This window comes from Hermetia illucens, chromosome 5, assembly GCF_905115235.1.
Source record: "Hermetia illucens chromosome 5, iHerIll2.2.curated.20191125, whole genome shotgun sequence".
In the NCBI taxonomy this organism is placed as follows: Eukaryota; Metazoa; Arthropoda; class Insecta; order Diptera; family Stratiomyidae; genus Hermetia; species Hermetia illucens.
The window spans coordinates 116,421,258-116,437,378 of NC_051853.1; positions in this window are offsets into that span (position 1 = coordinate 116,421,258).

Here is a 16,121-nt window from a genome sequence, read left to right on the forward strand (position 1 = left end):
AATTCATTCAAAAGTAATTGCCGGAAAATATAAATGGCGTCAAATTGGAAATGATCTGAAGTATGAGCAGTCATTCGTCTTGCATCGTAAAAGTTTAATTTTCAAACTTTTTTTGCGTGGCGCATTGCGAGTCGGACCCATCAGCTCCGTCCATACAACACTCGTGAGCCTCGCGAAACCCACGATGACGAGCACGGTCAATGTCATTCCTTCTCGCTTCTGAGCGTTTAACAGTCAAAACGGAATTTTCAGGAGTAAAGGACTTATTAGAAAAAAACAACTATTTTCGATTTTAACAAATGAAAGACACGATCCACAAAGTGGCCTCTGCAACCCTCGGGATCACGAAGCCAAGTAAGCGGTACGTGAACCGAGATATTTGGCTTTGGAATGATGATGCTGAAACGAAGGTCAGTGAAAAGAAACACCTCTACCACAAATTTCTCGACGATCAAACGCTTGCCAATTGGCAAATTTATAAGAATGCCAACTGGGAAGCAAAGAAAGCAGTCGTTTGCACCCGTTGGTCCGCTCCATTACAAAAATCTATACTGTAAATTGGACACTCGGGATGGCGAGAGAGATCTGTGTCGATTTGCTAAAAGCCGTAACGAACGTACACAGGATATCGAACATTTCTGTTGCGTTAATGACAAGAGCGATACTTTGCTTACCAACCGTCGCGCCGCAACGGATAGATGCGAGAAATATTTTGAGCACATTTCAACTGAAGAATTTCCTCATCCTCCTCTTCCACAATCATTGCCTTCATCTGGAGCAGTTCCACTTGTCAGCGCAACTGTATGCAGAGCGGTGGTTAACTGGTGGGAAGCTTTCATTACGGTTCTCCGCTTGGAGCTAATTCCAGTTAACTCATTGGGGAGTGCCGTCCCCACGTACCCGAGGAGGGTGATTAGACCCGATTCTGCAAGGGACTCATCTGAAGTAGCTCTTGCCACGAAGGCCCACCGGACGTTATCTGGTACCATGTGAACCGGGATGGCCCTCGGAGAGCATATGCTCCAGCAAAATTCCTGGAGGATGTGTTCTCCGCCCGGTTATTTGCGGTAGGCCCCCGAGTGGGAGTTTCATGGGGGTTGTTGGTTATGCTCAAGCGAGAAGAGACCTTCGGGCCTCGGTGTGGTATTGCGTTTCAACACGAGTGCCGTACTCCTTAGTTGCGGCAGAGGTGTTAGATAGGCCTCGCATACACTGGTATGAATGCTGAGTCTGCACTCACTATAAACCAGGACCGCTGAGCTTGCATGGCGGAGCTCTGATTGTGGTCACAAAATCAATCCGTGTCCGAAGAGGACCGTGGGATTATGCCTACACGGCAGGTACTCACGTTAAACCCCCCCAGGGCTTTCATGGCAGCGCAACTGAAGTTGAGGAAGCAATAAAACGAATGAAATCGGGGAAAGCCGCAAGACCTGACGACATCGCATCTGAGCTCTGGAAAGCGAAAAGCTGGGACCCAACACTGTGCCTCAGTGAATTCTTTAATCGAGTTATTTAGGAAGGAAGAACACCATCTGACTGGCAAGAAAGCACCACTGTCCCAATATGGAAAAGGGAAGGTAGTCCAGCAGAATGTTCAAATTATCGTCCGATCTGGTTACTTTCCCATACCATGAAGATTTTTGAATGCATTCTTGACAACCGTATTCTCGAAATTGTTGAAATAACCGTGAATCAAACCGGATTTGTCAAAAACTACGGAACTACTGACGCAATACACGCTGCGCGGTTGCTCATGGAGAAACACCATGAGAAGCATCGCCCTCTTTACATTGCATTTCTGGATCTAGAGAAAGCGTTTGACCGTGTGCCACACGAACTCATCTAGTATACTTTACGACAACACTTAGTGCCAGAAGGACTCGCGCGCTGGGTTCAATTGCTCTATCACGATCCGAAAACTAAAGTTCGAAGTATGGCGGGTGTATCAAAACTGCCTCGTGTCTTTGTTGGTGTTTATTAAGGAACTGCCCTCTCACCACTCCTCTTTGTTCATGTTAAGGACACCGTCACACGGGACATCCAACGTTCAGCGCCCTACACACTTCTTAATGAAGATGATATTCTCCTAGCATCTAATAGCAAAAATCATCTTGAGCAACTTGTCCAAAAATGGAATGATCGCCTCATGCAACACGATCTCAAATTGAATCTAAACAAAACTGAATTTTTGATAACCGGTCCCCATGAAACAGGCACAATCACTGTCAGTGGCAATGATCTGCCACCCCCTTGTCAGGAAAAAGGGTAACGAACTTCCCAACCAGCCGGGAATGCAAGTCATCGCAGTGGGGAGAGTGGAATTCATTCGAAAGACAAGAGCAGAAGAAGGAAGACTATTCAAGAGGTGCGAGATGGTCCTACGGAAAATGAAGGCTGCTACCATCGGCCAGCGAAACATCTCCATGGATGTCTTTTTCTTTTTCTTCAGCCTTTGTCTCGTTCATAAGCGGAGTCGGCTCGTTGTAATCAGTTTCGCCATTTGCCTCTATCAAATGCCCATCCAGCCTAAGAGGCCACCGTTGATTCGGCCGGCCTTTTGGTTATTTACCATCGACTTGGGATGTGATCGAAACGTGTCACGTTACGAGTCCAACGAAACATCTTCATCTCCATTTCCGCAAGACGCCGTTCATTGTCTGTTATAGTTGGCCAACACTCAGAGCAATAGAGAGCGACAGTACGCACGACATTGCGGTAAATTTTAGATTTGAGAAGTTCGTTGATACAAAGAACACCAGTTGTGGAACGCCACTTCCTCCAGGTTGCAATAATGCGTGAAGCAATTTCATAACACAGTTTTCCATTGACTGATGGCATTGACCCGAGATATTTAAATCGCTCAGTTCTGGACAGATCACTACCGCTAACAGTGATTGCTTCTGCTTCATGAGGATCGGTCGTAAGAAACTTAGTTTTATTCAGATTAAATCAGAGACCGTGTTGTATGAGTCGATCATTCTATTTTTGGACAAGTTGCTCAAGATCATTTTTGCTATTAGATGCTAGGAAAATATCATCTGAATAAAGCAGTGTATAGGCAGCTGGACGTTGGATGTCCCGTGTGACGGTGTCCATCATCATCAACGGCGCAACAACTGGTATCCGGTCTAGGGCTGCTTTAATAAGGAACTGCAGACATCCCGGTTTTGCGCCGAGGGCACCAATTCAATATCCCTAAAAGCTGTCTGGCGTCCTGACCTAAGCCATCGCTCCATCTTAGGCAGGGTCTGCCTCGTCTTCTTTTTCTACCATAGATATTGCCCTTATAGATTTTTCGGGTTGGACCATCCCGATCAATACGGATTAAGTGACCCGTCCAATGCAACCTGTTGAGCCGGATTTTATCCACAACCGGTGGTGATATCGCCCATAGACTTCGTCGTTATGTAGGCGACGGGATCGTCCATCCTCATGTAGGGCCCAAAAAATCTTCTCTCAAACGTGGCCAAGATTTCGTAATTTTTTTGCTAAAAACCCAAATCTCCGAGGAATACATAAGGACTGGCAAGATGCAGTAAGAGTTTAGACCTTATGGTGAGACGTTTCCAGCAAAACAGTTTTTGTAAGCTGAAATAGGCTCTGTTGGCAGCCAACAACCATGCGCGGATTTCATCATCATAACCGTCACCGATTATGATTTTCGACTTTAGATAGGAGAAATTTTCAACGGTCTCAAAGTTGTAGTCTCCTGTTTTCATTGTTTTCGTTTGACCAGTGCGATTAGACGTTGTTCGTTCTTTGGTTTTTGGCGCTGACGTTGCTACCATGTGCTTCGTATTGTCTTCTTTAATATACAGCCCGAGATCTTGCGCCGCCTGCTCGATCTGGATGAAGGTAGATTGTACATCTCAGGTTGCTCCTCCCATGACGGAAATATCGTCGGCGTGGGCCAGTAGTTGGGTGAACTTGAAGAGCATGGTGCCTCTCGCATTTACGTCTGCATCGCGAATCCCTTTCTGCAGAGCCAGGCTAAAGACGACGCATGATAGGGCATCCTTTGTCTTAGGCCTTTGTTGATGTCGAATAGTCTCGAGAGTTACACTGCTGCTTTTATCTGGCCTTGCACATTGATCATGGTCAGCCTAGTCAGTCTTATTAATTTCGTCGGGGTACCGAATTCGCTCATGGCCGTGTACAGTTTCAACCCGGCTATGCTATCATAGGCGGCTTTAAAGTCGATGAAAACTGATGTCCATATTTCAACATCATGATCTATTGCTGATTTGCCTGGATGCATTGATGTTGTGGGCGTATGGGGCCATCCGACCTAGAAAGATAGCGGAGAATATCTTATAGATGGTACTCAGCTACGTGATCTGATTATAATTGTTGCACTGCGTAATATTCCCCTTTTTATGTATGGGACATATTTAGCCGGCTCGACTAGTGCCAGTAATTGTGCAGATACGCGCGTTGAAATCAAAACACACTCAAGCAAGGCATAGACATTTACCTTCAGCTTATATTTTATAATATATATTTGAAATAAAAATTTTACTTCAATAATTAAAATTATTTCTGAATTAACTTAAGGTGATAAGGTTGGTTATAAGTCAACTGTAAAATGAAACGTAAAATGAAGGCGACCGACTCGGTCAGCGGTTGGCAACTTAATAATCATATTCAATTATTTTTTTACAATCTAAATTGGTTGGCCAGGCCTACTACGCCCCGGAGAACACCGGTGGTGGCATCTGTCAGTCGAATTAACAAATAAATTTCGAATGTTGCTAACCCTGTTGAGCCACACATACTTGCCAGTTGTCAGGCATTGATTCGTTGTCTCACACCTTGAGCATTAATTGATGAACCACTTGGTGTAATTCATTATCATCAACGGCGCAACAACCGGTATCCGGTCTAGGCCTGCCTTAATAAGGAACTCGAGACATCCCGGTTTTGCGCCGAGGTCCACCAATTCGATATCCCTAAAACCTGTCTGTCGTCCTGGCCTACACCATCGCTCCATCTTAGGCAGGATCTGCCTCGTCTTCTTTTTCTACCATATATTGCCCTTATAGACTTTCCGGGTGGGATCATCCTCATCTATACGGATTAAGTGACCCGCCCACCGTAACCCATTGAGCCGGATTTTATCCACAACCGGACGGTCATGGTATCGCTCATAGGTTTCGTCATTGTGTAGGCTACGGAATCGTCCATCCTCATGTAGGGGGCCAAAAATTCTTCGGAGGATTCTTCTCTCGAACGCGGCCAAGAGTTCGCAGTTTTTCTTGCTAAGAACCCAAGTTTCCGGGGAAATTGGTCGCCTCAATATTTAATCTATTCGGCTGTAATTCCATCGGCTCCTGGCGACTTATGGTTTTTAAGCCGGACTCTTTCTTCTATGCTTGGTGGTGGCAATATTTGCCCGTTGTCTTCAGTTGGGAGGATCGCCAACTCGCCGACATTTTGAGTGTTGAGAAGTTCATCAAAATACTCAACCCATCGCTTCAATATGCCCATTCTATCTGAAATCAGATTTCCCTCTTTGTCTCGGCAGGATGAGCATCGAAGCGTATAAGGCTTCATCCTGCTGACTTACTGGTAAAACTTCCGTGCCTGGTGCGGCTTTTCCTTGTACTTTTCGAGTTCACAGATTTGTTGGTTCTCTTAGTCTTCCTTTTTCCGTCTGCGAAGTCACTTATCCGCTCGGCGAAGGTCGTGATATGTCTCTGCGCGTGCTCGCGTTCTTTGAGAATGCAACATTTGTAAAATACTTACCCACATTATCATTGCATACTACGTACTTATTGTCATTTCCAATTGCACAATATTTTCTCGCATACACTATACATTTATACGTACCTAAAAGTACAAGCCTACTAAGCATATCTAAATTTTGTATAAATTAGGAAACATGAATTTAGAAAAACACAATTCGAGAGTTAGTAAAACTGAGCGGACGCGTTTTAATCTTGTGGAGTTTATTACTGCTCTCGAAATTGGTTGGCCTGGAGTTCGGCACCTTATCTGCTCCGACTTTCCGTAGACCCGTATAGAGAGAAGGCAAGAAAAAGAGGCGAGGATCGGAGGGGGCACAAATACGACCCTTGGGAACTATCATTGGCCTGGTAACATTACACATTATTTGGTTCCGAATTTTCTTGCCGCTTAGACCAAGTATGTTTGTGGCCGTATCAATGATAATGTTCTTCATGTGGTTGTGAAGATCATTTGTTGATGCTTTAGGATGAGGAATATATAGGAAGTTTTGTTGAGGGACACGGGTGTTTTTTTATTAATGCTGACAGCCATTAATATAAGTTAGTACTATTTCTACCGATCAGTCACTGTCCATCCCTTTTTTTTGGGTTTCAGAATTAAAATGACGTTAAAATTAGTTGGCTCAAAAATTTACAAGCTGTAATTTATATTCAAGGACTTACAAAAAATGTTAGCTTCTCCGCTTCCTGAATGGAAGAACTTACTGATTACCGCCACTTTGTGCGGACGCCTACGCCTACGCCTACGAAGGTAGATTAAAATCTGCTCCTCCCTCTCTTCTTCCGACTCACCCATATTGTCACCTCTACCAGTGTTATGCCTAACAATCCAACCGCTTGGGTACAAAAATGGTGCATCTAAATCTCGAGAATGCTTCTTTCTTCAGTCCCCTCTTAATCTTCTTTAGCTTCCGCTTACGTTCTGCTATAGCCTGTGCTTCAGAATCTGGTATAACGCTCGGCGGGCAATTAGCGGTGATGCTCTGAGGAATTTCCATAACCTTAAACGAAACCGCATCCAGAGTGCAATACTCCAGCTCAATGAACCTGATGGAAAACCTTATTTTCAAATTTGCATCATTACACGTGATCGGAATCATGTTTGTCTTTCCATTGAATACTACCCCGACTTTTGGTTTCGCATGTCTTATATACGTACCATTGTGCAAAGGTTTGAACGCACACCAATCGTGCATGTTTTTCGTGTACAAATTCTTTGATGCGCGTTGTACCTGATCGAATTAACTTTGCTTCATATAAGCCTGGAAAAATCCGCCACCAAGAAGAACTTGTCATTCTCAGGTCCCACAAATACAACCAGAAAGGGTACCGCTAATCCCAGATCCCAAGTAAAATTCTTGGTATCAGGGGCTGCGATAACTGCCATATGCCTGAATCTATCCTTAAATGCAAGAGGAATCAGGTAGTCTACTGTGACTCGCTCACTTTGTAGCCAGCTACCACTGTACCTTAAATATTCGCTCGAACTCTTCCAATCCTGGTCCTGAGGCCTTCATCACCAAGAAGAATTCCAAAATCTCATGCCTAAACGGGAACTTCTCTTGTCCCTCCATCATCTTGATGGTATTCCAAATCCACTGCTCGTGCTGGTGCGTCATACCCTCCATTTTCTGACGTATAACTACATCTCAATATCCGAGATAGGCTATGGTTCCTGCTCTCGCTAGACTAGGTAATTACTTGACACCTAAATCATGAATACACTAGTCACAAGAAAGACGAAGCTAGGAGGCCTTCTTGAGCCGTTGACTTTGTACACCACGTTTAGTTCCCGACTAGCATTATCGATTGAGTTCATCACAGTGATCTCGAATTTCCCCCTCCGCTGTCATTCATAAATTCTTTTGAACTTTCCACCTGTTGTAACATGAGTTACAGACCCCAGGTAAGTTTCAAGACTGCGATGGTATATTTTAGGTCAAAACCTTATACCTGTACTGAACCCAAATTAATTATACTAGTCTCCAGTGTTGGATCCATTGTCCAAAGAAATACAACAATTGCTACCTGCGCCAGCGACCAACGCTTCCGTCGCGTTTACCTCCGCATTCAAGACGAAGTGGAATTTGCAACCATCCTTTGGTCGCCAGGAGTTTCCCGCGCAGTCCATCATCCCATGGAGGTGACAGTAAGTTTCTTTGGTCAATAAAATGGACTGGAGTCAACTCTATTATCAGATAACGGATATAATGGTCCACTATTCAATATTGCGGCGGTCAAAGGGTAGTATAAAGCCCAGAGCGAAACATGGATTGGTGCCCACGATGGAGCATAAAACCTGGGCGATACGTCGGCTTCCATAGCTTACATAAGGACACCAATGATAACGGATTATTCAGTTAGTAGCATCGCACGAAATGATTGTCGGAAGTACCTGGTTTGCGCGGAAAGCGATCCACAAACATACGTGGGCCTCTCCAGAAGGGATCACTTTCAGCCACGCCTTGATTGAACGCCGCCACCTCTCAGCCAATATAGACTCGAACCACTATCTCGTTGGCATAGTGCTCCGGGCTCGAATTTCAACACCGCCTACAATCCCCTCTGATAATCAGGTGAGAATGAATACTGAAGCCATTCACAACAAAGCCCTCCATAGCACCTATAAGGGAAATAGATGCCGCAATAACCGCAGCTAACAGATCTCCTGGAGATGAAGCATCAACAAACGGTCTTTACAACCATCTAAAGAGCGTTATCATTGAAACGACCACAAACATACTTGGTCCCAGCCGCAAGAAAAGTTGGAATGGCTGGTCCGACGATGAATGTAAGCTAGCAACCAAACGGAAGAATGCTGCATAATGGATAATGTTGAGAATGAACTCGAAAAGTACAGGGAGCATCCGAATCAGGCGCGCAAGTTTTACCAACAAGTCAGCACGATGAAGCCTTATATACTTTGATGCTCATCCTGCCGAGGGAAGAGGGAAATCTGATTTATTTTGATTAACTGCTCAACAACCAAAATATCGACGAGTTGGAAGTAAAGCTAACAGAAGATGACGGACAAATGCTGCCACGACCAAGCATGGAAGAAACAGTCCATGCAATTCATCCAGGAGCATGTGGAATTACAGCCGAACTGGTTAAATACTCAACTTATGCTCAAGGTGTGGGACAACGAATCAATGCCTGACAACTGCCAACGAGGCATTATCTGTCCGCTACAAAAAAGGGAAATATCACGCAGTGCAGCAATTATAGAGGTATCACGTTGCTGAGTACCATCTATAAGATATTCTCCGCTATCTTGCTAGGTCGGGTAGCTCCATACCCCCAGAACATCATGGGCCCATACTAAAGGAGCTTCACTCCAAGCAAATGAGCAACAGATCAGATTTTCTCTCCGCGGCAAGCAATGGAAAAACTATTGGAATATGGACAAAAGTTGCATCATCTATTCATCGACTTTCAAGCCGCCTATGATAATAGCCAGGGTAAAACTGAACACCGCCATGGGAGAATTAGATATCCCAATGAAATTGATAAAACTGACAAGGTTGACCCTGACGAATGTGCTCGAGACCATTCAACATCAATAACGCTCTAAAACAAGGGTATGCCCTACCGTGCGTCCACTTTAACTTGGCCCTGGGGAAAATGATTCGCGATGCAGATGTCAATGCAAGAGGCAGCATACTCTTCAAGTCTACCCAACTACTGGCCTACGCTGACGATATTGACATTATGGGAAGAACAACCTTAGATGTACAATCTACTTTCATACAGATCGAGCAGGTGGCGCGAGATCTCAGGCTACACAATCATAAAGGCAAGACGAAATATATGGTGACAACGTCAGCACCAAAAACCAACCAACCAATTTTTGGCCTCCTACATAAGGATAGACGATTCCATAGCCTACATAACGACGAAATCTATGAGCGATACCACAAGCGGTTGGTTGAGGATGATCCAGCCCGGAAAGTTTATAAGGGCAATATTTATGGTAGAAAAAGAAGATGAGGTAGACCCTACCTGGGATGAAACGATGGCATAGGTCAGGACACCAAACAGCTTTTAGGGATATCGAATTGATGGACCTCGGCGCAAAACCGGGGTGTCTGGAGTTGCTTATTAAAGCAGGCCTAGACTGGATATCCGTTGTTGCGTCGCTGATGATGATGAAGATTGGATATGGAGGGCATTCGCTTCACGAATAGTTTTAAACCTCCGACCGCCGTGTAGTCCTTGGATTATTGTGATATCACACAATCCAGTTTTGGATCATATCCCCCTGCAATTTTGATATCAATTTGTGCCAAGCTTCTCTCAAGACCTTTGGATTGTTTTTGGCTGACCCCTTCGATTTATGAACTTCTGAACCGCGGTCAAAAATGCACTCGTAGTAAGGTTCACACATATTTCTGAATTCAATCCCTTAGAAGCCATACAAACAAATACCACCATGCACACTTTCATAGTTTTGCGGATCGTAAATTAGAGGCTCTTATCTGAAGCAGCTCGCCTAGATTCGTTCCTACGTTTTCAAAAACCGCAGATGATCTACTTCGTCCCACAGGAAGATCAGTCATCTTCTCCCTCCCCAAATTTTGAGACATTCGACACATCTCCTGAAACACTTTTTAACCGTCTGCTACAAGGCGGAAATAAAATATTTTTCCCAAACAATAGTAATTGTGAGTCCGGTTTATTCCACTACGTATGATTATATCACATATCGGTTTTCCAAAAATTGGTCAATACCATTGATCATTGCCAGTTACTTCGAATTTTGCAAAGATAAATCGAAATCTATGCACGTGGGCACATCCATTTTCCTTGTTAGGACAAACGAAATGGACTGAACACCTTCATCTACCTTGAACCCGGCTTTACGTAGATTTTGTATCACGGATCGCATAGTATCCAAGATATTTCCTAAAGTTCCGGCCTCCCGTTGAGATATTTGCGGAAGGTCCATTAATCCCTCGATCTCCCTCTCTAATAAAGCCCGGCGATTACTATACCTCCGATCCAGATTCCATGCTTACAGATAATTTTCTCCGCACATCCCCAGATGACCAATTATCCGTTTCACGTCGCCTCTTAGCTTGTTTTAAAGTATCATTAGACGTCCCCCTAAGGTGATATCAGAACCATCATACACTAATGTCGCCAAAGAACATATTACTATCCGGTATCCTTCTTAACGGAAACACTACTTTTAACTTTAATTCGGATGTGTTTGCAAACTTACAACTTACAACGTACAAAAAACTTCAATATTCAGTATTACTCTACTCAAGCAAATCACATACAACCGGAAATCCAATTGGAAAGTTTAGCACTCATTCATTGTTCATTTCGATCGAAATCAAATTGGAAATCGAAGCATTCGTTGTTTATTCGATCGGATCAATACACCACACGATTCATTAGCAACCAATACTGCTCTTCCAGAAGCAAATCTGAAAATACCTCCACAAGAATGTAGTTCATCCGATTGGCTTCATATAATTAATGAATCCACGATGAACGCTTGACAAAGAAAGGAATTGTTCAATGGACCACCATACAGCCAGATTTTAAAATGCCTCTCAAGGAAAGCGTATCGCGAGAAGACATTTTCGGTTGCTGGTCTGTTTTTCCTCTGCTAAACTACTGTTAAGAAGCAACATTTGGAGGTGTACTATAATTTTTACAGCAGCTACATTTGTTATATTTATGCCATTGTACTTTCTTTAATTTTGTAAGGGAAGCAATGCTTCCCTTGCTCGCAATGACGCCACGCCACTGAAAACAATATATTGATTTATGGAAAAACATTTTCGTAATATGGATGAAAACAAAATGGCAGAGTTTTAGCACATAATTGTTGCTGAAATTTTAAATCCGCGTACACTTTGCCGCTTCGTACCCTATGATCTGGACCAAGTAAACTATTACATTTTATTTTAATGGCATGTGGCTTCTATATATCTTCTGAGTCATATGACTTGGCCAAAAATTTAGAAAATGTAAGGACAAAAAAAAAAATGCGCGCAATTTAACTAAACGGTCATTTTGTTTTTTAATTTTTTTTTTTTTTGTTTGTCAAAAACAATTGCCGCCATATTCCGGACTGCGGTAAAACAATTTAACTCAGCACACGAGTTCTTTTGGTACTAGGGATCAAGGGATCAAGGGATGTCGCACTGCGTCCTAAAAGAACTATTGTGCCTCTTTACTGGTTATAGCGTATCTGTAAATTATAGTATGTCGTTTAAACCGACAAAAACTTCATTATGTTTCCAACTTTCAAGTATTATTATTATTCTTCCAGTTGTCTGAACCGACTTTGCACTTTCCCAGGACATGTGTGGAGGTTTCACCACTTTTCTTACAGATTATCCGACGTCTTCGTATCCCCCTATGAGCGCCACCATTTCTGGTAAGCTTGCCCAGTGGAGTTCTCCCAACCATTCCTTTTCATTTTTCAATGTTGTAGCGATGAACCCATTTCCTTTCCTAGCCAGCTTGTGGGCTTCATTATTGCCTTCCAACCCAATGCGGCCTGGAACCCAGAGTATCCAGACTTTATTGACCGAGCCGAGTGTGTTCACTCTGTTAAGACATTCCCATACCTGTTTGGAATTTACCCGGTATAGCTTAAGTGCCTTAATAGCCGCTTGGCTGTCGGCTATAGTTTCTTTTAAAGGAGGTTGAAGGAGGCACATCTGTCTATGGCGTATATTTCCGCCTGAACTATGCTGATGTGCTTACCCATTGGTTCAAAGTGTATCACTGTTAACGGCAGTGACCTGCCCAGAATCAATGGAGAACGGTGTTTTCAAATTCTTTTACGTATTTCTGCAACCTGGAAGAAGATCTAAAATTTACCACAATGTCATCCGCACTATTACCCTCTATTCTATTGTTGGGCGACTATAAAAGACAATAAAAGACGTCTTGTGGTAATGGGGACGAAGATGTTGCCGTTGGACTAGTGGCGTGACACACTTGATAACATCCGAAATTAAGGTATCTACCTTCGATATGGGGTTACACCAATTATGGAAAAATTACGGTAATGAGAGTTCATTCGCTAAGATTGGTCTGAAAATCAAAGTCGATGGTAAAATACCAAAAACCGGTCAGAAAACGTTGCCTTGATACGCTGGATAGGAATTGGAAAGCCTTGCGACTGCATCTAGATCAGGCCTTGGATAGAACCAAATGGCGCAACTGGTCACGACGAGCCAACCTTGCTTCTGAACGGTACAAACGCTAAAGAAAAGGAAGAAAAAGTTATCATTCGCCTTACTATTGCTGTGTATATCCAGTGCAGCATTTTCGGGGTGCATCCGAATGTTTTTCCTTACTATGGACCTGAAAATCATCAGTGCAATTGTGGTTTTGCGGCATGTGTTTTCAACGTGTGCCTTCCAGAGTAGCTTTTGATCTAGTGTGATTCCCAAATATTTGACCGCGGTTACTTGTGTCGTGACCTCCACTTTCACTATCCACTTCTTTTTAACACTCAAACTCTTTAGTTCCGTTTCTAATGCAATTTTACTATTTATTACACTTAAATTTATTATTCATTACACTTAGTTTACACTTACACTTACTAAAAATGTCAAGCGACGACGGCTTAACGGTTTCTTACCAGGGCAGAGGGAAATCGTCAGACGCTGCCTCACCTCCGCCCTGGGAGCAGCGTGACCGTAGCGGCTCGCAGATGTTGAATGCTCTTTTATATAATTCGTAGAACACGACATGCCTACGAATTATATTGAACGCAAATCCGCCTTATTGACCAGAGCTTGGCCAGAGCTGAAATATTCGTTTTGGGAATGATGGGGTCCTAAGTCCGTATCAACTTAATGCTGGACCAGACCAAATGGGGAGCAACTTACTCCCTCTTTCCTGGTCCACGGACCCCTCGCTTAGGGCTTGCAATAAGGCGGATTTGCGCTCAATATAATTCGTAGGCATTTCGTGTTCTACGAATTATATAAAGGAGCATTCAACATCTGCGAGCCGCTATGGTCACGCTGCTCCCAGGGCAGAGGTGAGGCAGCGTCTGACGATTTCCCTCTGCCCTAGTAAGAAACCGTAAAGCCGTCGTCGTCCGACTTTTTTTAAAAGTTTGGGTGCAAGCCCTAAGCGAGGGGTCCGTGGACCAGGAAAGAGGGATTAAGTTGCTCCCCATTTGGTCCGGTCCAGCATTAAGTTGATGCGGACTTAGGACCCCATCATTCTCAAAACGAATACTTACACTTACGTTTACGTTACTTTACATTACTTAAACTTTCCCTACCTTGCGGGTTCGCTTTTAAAAATCGACTAACTCTAACATTTCCTTATGCTTATTCTAGACCTACCTTAACCTACTTTCTTATTCTCATTTGCCGACCCACGATTACCTCAAAACATGTTTAAGAGGTCAGTGCTGTTATGCAAACTCTCAGCATTCTACAACACAATACTGCCCGACAAGTATGTTCTGCATATTGTAATACAAAGTTTGCACTTTCTATCACAATATCGGTTACACACTTCCAGGTCGCGCCCAATGAGTCACCTCAACTTGTTTCCACTCCACTCCATCTGCCAAATTTGCAGAATTTATTTCAATGGCTTAAATACAGTAGTTCTTAAGGGATTTGACTTATTTTCAATTTATATGAGAAAACCGCGTTTTGTTTTTATTGATTTTTATATCGAAAATTCAGTTAATTATCTTGTTTTTATTATATTATTGTATAATACACCTCCTTTCAAAGGTCTTCTCAAGCACTTTAAAAGAAATTCAGATTATTTCCCACCAAGAGTTTCTGGTTTTGTGCTATTTGATGTTGAAAGTATTATTTTTTTTAGGCATTAGAAATTTACGTTTGAAGAGAAAAATAAATTCATTCTTTTTGTTATTTAATATGCTTTGGTTCTGCTACATATTATTTATACATAGATTTCGAATTATGTGCGAAAAAAACCGTTGAAAAATATGCATTTTTTCGATGAAAAACGACATGTTCGAACATGAATAACCCGAAAAATATTACTAGTACGAACATTTTCATTAAAAATTTTTTGGTTAGAATTGACAATTTAATCGATTTCTGTGTTTATTCCCACAAAAAAAAAATCCACCCCTGAGCGTGGTGCAACACCCCCGAGGAGGGGGCTCATCGGCGCCATTTAACTTTTGTTTCTTATGCTACCCGCTTGACTGAAAGAATTCGAAGGTCACACCCGATTTTCAGCTTCAATGACTGGACTAACTATGGTTGTCAAGAATGCGTTCAAAAATCATCACGGTATGGGATAGCCACCGAATCGGATAGTAATTAGAAAATTCTGTTGAACCATCTTTCTGTGCTTTCTTACCAGGCAGATGGTGTCCTACCATCCTCAATAACCCAATCGAAGAACTCACTGAGCCATCGTGTTGTCATCAATTCCTGTTGGGGGAGGGCCCCAATTAAGTTGTTTGGTTGCTTCCTTGACTTCAGTCGCGCTGACAGGTAAATCACTGAATGAAATTCGCCGATTTCGAAAAATCTGTTTTGAAATAAACGCATTTAGAATGATTGACTATGGGGGACAGAAACGCCTACCTGTAACGTGGCTACAGCGAATATATAAATGGACGAAATATCCAAACGCAGCTTTAATTCTTTTGGATTTGAATATTGGAAAGAATACTTAACAAGAGTGTTTTGTTTTATTGTTATTTCAAAAGGGACTGGCTCAATCCGATGGTTGAAGTGCAATGTTCCTAGGGCTGCAACTTTTACAATTTTCCGAATTTCACTTTGAAGGAATAGAAAAACAAAAGAAATGAATTCGTGGAAAGCTCTAATTTTATATCTCCCTTGAAGAAATCATCCAGGTATTCCTACTTCCAAGTTCAACTGCGATCTTTCACGGTATTAATGCCGTTTTTTACTAATCATTGTGATGGTGAGCCAGCACATGCCCGCACACCAGTGTATTCTTCTAATAAACATTTGAAGATGTTGAATTACAATTTGTCAAGGCGAATAAAAGAATAGTTATAATAGAGGAATATTCGTGTGTATGCTACAGAAAGCAATTTCTAAATTCATCGTAACAATATCACATCAGTTTGACACAGCTGTTTATGACTTGTCTCATGGGTAAACATGCACAAGAAAACCATATAGGCACCACCGATCCATCCAAACATGCCCAGCGTCAACCGTACATAGTACTTTTGCCCACCCCGTGTTCTCGCAATGGTTTCCCGTTCCACCTAGAAGCTCGATTGCTTCTTTTATGTGTAATTTTCTTGGTTCGTACATAAGGTACATACACGAAAAAGGAATATTTTGCCAGACACACATGGATAATTAGGGCCCCAACCAAGCTGCAAGTTGTAGTGAACTTCCGTTGCAG